We start from the raw sequence: 6,162 nt of genomic DNA on the forward strand, positions 1-6,162 counted from the left end.
ACTACTAGTTTGTGCTTGCCAGCAACACCCACACAAGCTGACTACTAGTTTGTGCTTGCCAGCAACACCCACACAAGCTGACTACTAGTTTGTGCTTGCCAGCAACACCTACACAAGCTGACTACTAGTTTGTGCTTGCCAGCAACACCCACACAAGCTGACTACTAGTTTGTGCTTGCCAGCAACACCCACACAAGCTGACTACTAGTTTGTGCTTGCCAGCAACACCCACACAACCATGTGTGTGCTTTTGAACAGAGCAAGTTATGGGTGTTGTGTGTCTCCCAATAACCAATCGAGACCAAAGCATAAAAAAGAACAATTCTAAACTAATGGAAATCTTCATCAATTCATCACATTGTTAACTGAATGATCGATTCCGTTAGAAAGGCGACCTATTAGATGGGCGAGGAAGGGACACCACTAACTTGCACTCTAACCCACCCACCCCCTTAACGAGTCCTGGCTCCACTAATCACCTGTAGATAAGGGAGTTACAGCTCCTGCAACAGAAACCTGTTCATCACACAGTCACCAGGACACTTCATGACCTGTGGTGCAGGGTTCAACCCCCCCCCCCCTTCTCTCTTATTTAGGGGGGGGGGGGTTAGGTTGGGCTCCAATACCAGTTTCTCTTATTTCTACCGAAAATGGAACTGGAGTGGTCGCTCCGTTGGCATTAATGGATGATATATGACAGTGGTGGATGATATCTGGCACTGGTGGATGATATCTGGCACTGGTGGATGATATCTGGCCCTGGTGTGATGATATCTGGCACTGGTGGATGATATCTGGCACTGGTGGATGATATCTGGCACTGGTGGATGATATCTGGCACTGGTGGATGATATCTGGCACTGGTGGATGATATCTGGCACTGGTGGATGATATCTAACACTGGTGGATGATATCTGGCACTGGTGGATGATATATTTGGCTCTGATGGGTGATATCCGGCACTGATGCTTGATATCTGGCTCAGACAGCAGATATATATGTTAGTGGAGAATATCTGGCAGTGATGGATGATATCTGGCACTGATGGATGATATCTGGCACTGATGGATGATGTCTGGCACTGATGGATGATCACTATGTTCTAGTGATTCATCCGGTCACGTGACGCCCTGCCAAATAAGATGTTTGCGTGCCCCTTTGCGTAATACATCGCAATTTCTTACGGATTCTACCAATCGGACAAAAATTCGAATTATCCTCGTTTGGTTAGGTGGGTTGGTGGGGTTCGTACGTTTTACGTTAGTCAAAACATATGAATATTTTACAGATTGGAAAATCGTGAGAATTGATCGATTGTGTAGCTGTCCAATCACGTTCTTTTTTACAGTTAGTAATGCACTTTAAAGAGAATTAGGCGTCCCCCTTTCTCATGGCTGTCTCCCATTGGTTGAGCTCCTCCTCTTCGTGAGCACCCAATGGCTCATTCAAATAGAAGCTCTTCTGATTGGCTGGCTTCACGTTTCAAACCAGAATATGAGTAATGGAAAATAATGTCTTCACTGATGGTTTTGGCCTCAAACAAGGTAGAACAATTGTAGTAATGATACATTTGTTTATCCTGTGTCCATATAATATATTTGTAGCTGTGTTGAACACCCAAACACAGAGACTGGGAATGTGTACGAACCAACGCACCACGCACACACACGCCATGGGGTGTGAGTACGAAAATACACCCACGCACACATAGCACGGGTGTGTACCTGTCCTTATCAATGACAATATATCCGCTAATATGATACTGAGACGGAGTCATATATGAACGAAGCAAGTCTTTTTCATTAACATATTTATATATTTACAAGTGCATAAAGCTAAATGTATGATATTTATTGATGCTGATTAAATGAATATTAATTCACACACACACACACACACACACACACACACACACACACACACACACACACACACACACACACACACACACACACACACACACAACTAAGTGAGTACACACACTGCTTTAAACAACCGAAACTAGAAAGGCGGGATCTAAGAGTCAATGCTCGATCCTGCAGACACAAATGGGGAAGTAAACACACACAAATTATTCTCTCTCTCTCTCTCTCCTCTCCTCTCTTTCGCCTCCCTCATTCTCTTCCTCTGCCGGATGGTTGGCGTCCGGTGGAACCGGATTCAGCGATGCAGGTGAATAAGGCAAGATTGTATCTTAGGATATTATCCTTGATCTTAGGGCACCATCTGAGACTTGCGAAAGAATATCCTTGCCTATTATCTTCTTTGTGTATTTACCCTAATTTCTGCCCATAGCCTTTCAATTTGTGTATGTATAGCAGGTATATTTACCTGGTATTTCTTACATGTGTGCCTGGTATGAATATCATGAATGTATAACTGGTATTCCTGATATGTATATTGGTTGGAATGACTGACATGTATACTCGTATGTATACTAAACTGGTTCATCATCAGTCAGTCTTTTTCATGTGTGCGGGATTACCTAACTCTACCTTTTATGATGGACAAGCTTCAGTTCTTGGGCCCAGCTCGCTTCGTCTGTGTGAATTGGTTCATACGCACTTAAGGGAATGAGGTGTATACGAGGTGAACATATTAGAGATACAAGGTATATATATATATATATTTATATATATATATATATATATATATATATATATATATATATATATATATATATAAAACAGGTATACAATACAATGGTTTCTACAGTTATGTGTGGAATGTAAAGAGTGATTTAAGTGTGTCCAGTTAATAGTGAACTGTTATTGGTAGGGTGATCGAAGCGTGTGTCTTCAGCAGCAGTGTATCTACAGGGCAATCTAGTTTACCGCACTGCTGACTGGATATTAAATTTATGACACAACATGCTTGACTACGATGCCTAACAAGGGCCACACGACACCCCCTGTTTATGGTGGCATGTGGGTTTTTACCTCGTGTTCTATCACGACAGGAATAAAACTCATTCCCCCCTCAAATTTTTTTTGGAGATTTTCAAACATTCGGGGTCTGAAATCATCACATTTTAATGCACTTAAAAATCTTGTAAATTTGTCTTCATTTCGATATGGGTTCGTCCTGTTTTTCTTATTTTCTCATGATCTAAAGTACATACTTTCAGGCCAAAAAATTGTCACAGAACAGAGCATCCTTGGGTTGCAAGTGATGAGTCACAATAACGTGGCTGAAGTATGTTGACCAATCCACATACTCGAAAATGAAGGGACGAGGTACGTTTCGGTCCGTCCTGGACCATTCTCAAGTCAATTGTGACTTGAGAACGGTCCATTCTCACAATCGACTCGAGAATGATCCAGGACGGACCGAAACGACCGAAACGTCGTCGTCCCTTCATTTTCTAGTGTGTGGATTGGTGAACATCCTTGTGTTGTTTATTTACACCAGTCTTACAAGAAATGCATCAATTTTCACTTACAGAAATGCTATTTACAGAGACCACACTGACATCATTTGACTCAACGTAGCAACACATGTTCACATAAGAACATGAGTAGCAGCACAAGTGATCATGACATCATGAGAGACCACTCATATGCACACTAGAAAAGGACAATCCAGCTATTTGCTGCAAGGTCGTGATAATGGAGCAAATGGGTTTAATCTGACGAATTTCAAACTGTTAGAATATGATTTCCTTGAGTAAAGATCAATTATTTAATTCCTTACATGCAAAGAGAGGGTGATCAAAAACATAGAAACCTTCCTGTTGACGCATTTTCGAGAGGGTCATGATCTCGCTTGCGTTCTACGCAATACAGATTTAATAACAATTTGGAATTCACAATAATTGAGGCATATTATTGAGGAGATTCAGACATTAAATGTTCTCAGCATGTTCTACAAGTCAATAACTTTGTGGGACGTAAGTGAGGGAGATAAGGAAGGAATAATTTACCCATGAGTTTACGACTTTATGGTTCGTGGTGTTTACAATAATTGACATTAACTCATCTTGGACCAGTAAAGTAGCCTTCCACACCATGGACCAGTAAAGTATCCAACCTCACCTTGAACTAGTATGGTAGTCTACCTCACCATGGACCAGTAAAGTATCCAACCTCACCTTGAACTAGTAAAATAGTCTTTTCTATATTCACCCTGTGAACAGGGTGAGATCAAAGTATTCTCTATGAACAGTAGTATGACTCCACAAATTTCCAACACGAAATGCACGTATAGTTATTAAATAGGGTGACTCCAGAGGTTTGTGTAATAAATTGGGTTACTAATCCTATTCCTTCTAGCTTCTATTTTCCTGTTCAGTAGATTGGGTTCTCCCTAATCTTGCCCCTTAACTTCCTGAATGGAGACAATGTGGAAGTTTTTGATTTCCACGTTCAAGTTTTTCATTATACCAAGAACTGTGTTCACGTCAGCAAAATTCTTAGCGGTGACAGGTAGTGCTGTCTCCTCTATGCAGTAAATACGTCTTGGGTCATGCATAAATCTTGGATAATGAATAAATCTTAGATAATGATTTGGTCTTTGGTCATGGAAAGAAAACTCCTTGCACTTGGAACATGAACAAATTTTAATAGTTCATGGGTCATTAAACGAAATCTTAAAGTTTTAGAATTGGGGAAGAAATGCTCCAAGCTCTTGGGTTGAGGAAGGAATGCTCCCAACTCTTGGGTCAAGGAGAGGTAGATCACTCCTTTGTGGGTCAGAGAGAGAGAGAGAGAGAGACCGTCTTACCCCAAGGATAATTATGCCTTATTATTCTCCCGTTGCTTATTATCCCTTCATTATTTTGCATAATGCAGGCTCATGAATAATGCAACAAGCGAGCCCCTCAATTTTTTTTGCAACCGACGATTCCTGCAAGACCACCTTTCCCCATTTTGGATTGTACCAACTGATCAAGCAACCTATAAACCTCCTGATCTCTGCCCCATCATTCATGGCTGGGTGGGCGATCATGTACGTGATGAAGCCTCTGTGAGTAGGGAACCCATGATTGAGAAGGCCATTATATCAGCCTTCATCCTATAAGACTAGCCTTCGCGTTACTGCCCTTCCAGGGGTATCGACTCTGACTTGTGCCTGATCTGGCAGTCAATGGTTGGATTGTAGATTGTACAGCGTTACTGGGATTGTGCATAACTTGCATAATTAGTAATTTACGTTGTGAAATATAAGTGATATATTACTAGTGGAATGATCAGTAATGATCTGTTCCTTGATGGAGGATAACTAGTCAAGGTGGACCTTATATATAGCTACTTCAGGTACCACTATTGGTGATAAAGTAACAGAATTTATGCTGTATGTGCTCGCTCTTGTACTCACCTAATTGTGATTCCGGGGGTTGAGCTCTGGGTCTTTGGTCCCACCTCTCAACTCTCAATCAACTGAGTAAAACATTATTGCCAACAGCATTTGGTGTTCCCAGGCGGTCACCCATCCAAATACTAACCAAATCCAACGTTGCTTAACTTCGCTGATCGGACGAGAAGCGGTGTTCTCAACGTGGTATGGCCGTTAGCGCGTGCGCACGCGTGTGTGTGTGTGTGTGTGTGTACTATTTGTATTTCCTAATGGTGCCTGCAGAATCTAGCTCTTCAACCCCGCCTTTCTAACCAAATCTTTTTTTCGTCTATTATGTCTACTAAATATATTTCTAACACACACACACACACACACACACACACACACACACACACACACACACACACACACACACACACACACACACACACACACACACATACCCAGGAAGCAGCCCGTAGCAACTGTCTAACTCCCCAGGTATCTATTTACTGCTAGATGAACAGATGCATCAGAGGTGAAACAAATTGTTGCCCCATATGTTTCTGCCTCGTCCGGCAATCGAATCCGAGCACTTAGGACTACGAACCCCGAGCGCTGTCCACTCAGCCACCATGATCCATGTGTATGTGTGTATGTGTCAATTTAAGTTTTATCTAACCATAGAGCTACTAATTTAAGTACGTATTAAATCTTAACCAGTAGATTATAATCATCGATAATTATTAAGATCGATGATCGACAAATTAGCCCTCACTACTCTGATTGGCCAGTACAAAAAAATGAACCAAGGAACGAAAAGACGGAACCCAAGCAGAAATCGAAAATAAATGATCCACGAATTTCCTCGCACCTTTAAGAGATGAA

General features: G+C 41.6%; 1 non-coding gene across 1 annotated transcript; it reads right to left on the bottom strand.

Moving 5' to 3' along the window:
• Nucleotides 1-5,394: 5,394 nt before the first annotated feature.
• LOC123746628 (5S ribosomal RNA) lies at nucleotides 5,395-5,513 on the bottom strand. The gene has a single exon (XR_006771532.1). It is a non-coding gene; the product is annotated as a 5S ribosomal RNA (ribosomal RNA).
• Nucleotides 5,514-6,162: the final 649 nt, after the last annotated feature.

Source organism: Procambarus clarkii, chromosome 90 (genome assembly GCF_040958095.1).
Source record: "Procambarus clarkii isolate CNS0578487 chromosome 90, FALCON_Pclarkii_2.0, whole genome shotgun sequence".
In the NCBI taxonomy this organism is placed as follows: domain Eukaryota; kingdom Metazoa; phylum Arthropoda; class Malacostraca; order Decapoda; family Cambaridae; genus Procambarus; species Procambarus clarkii.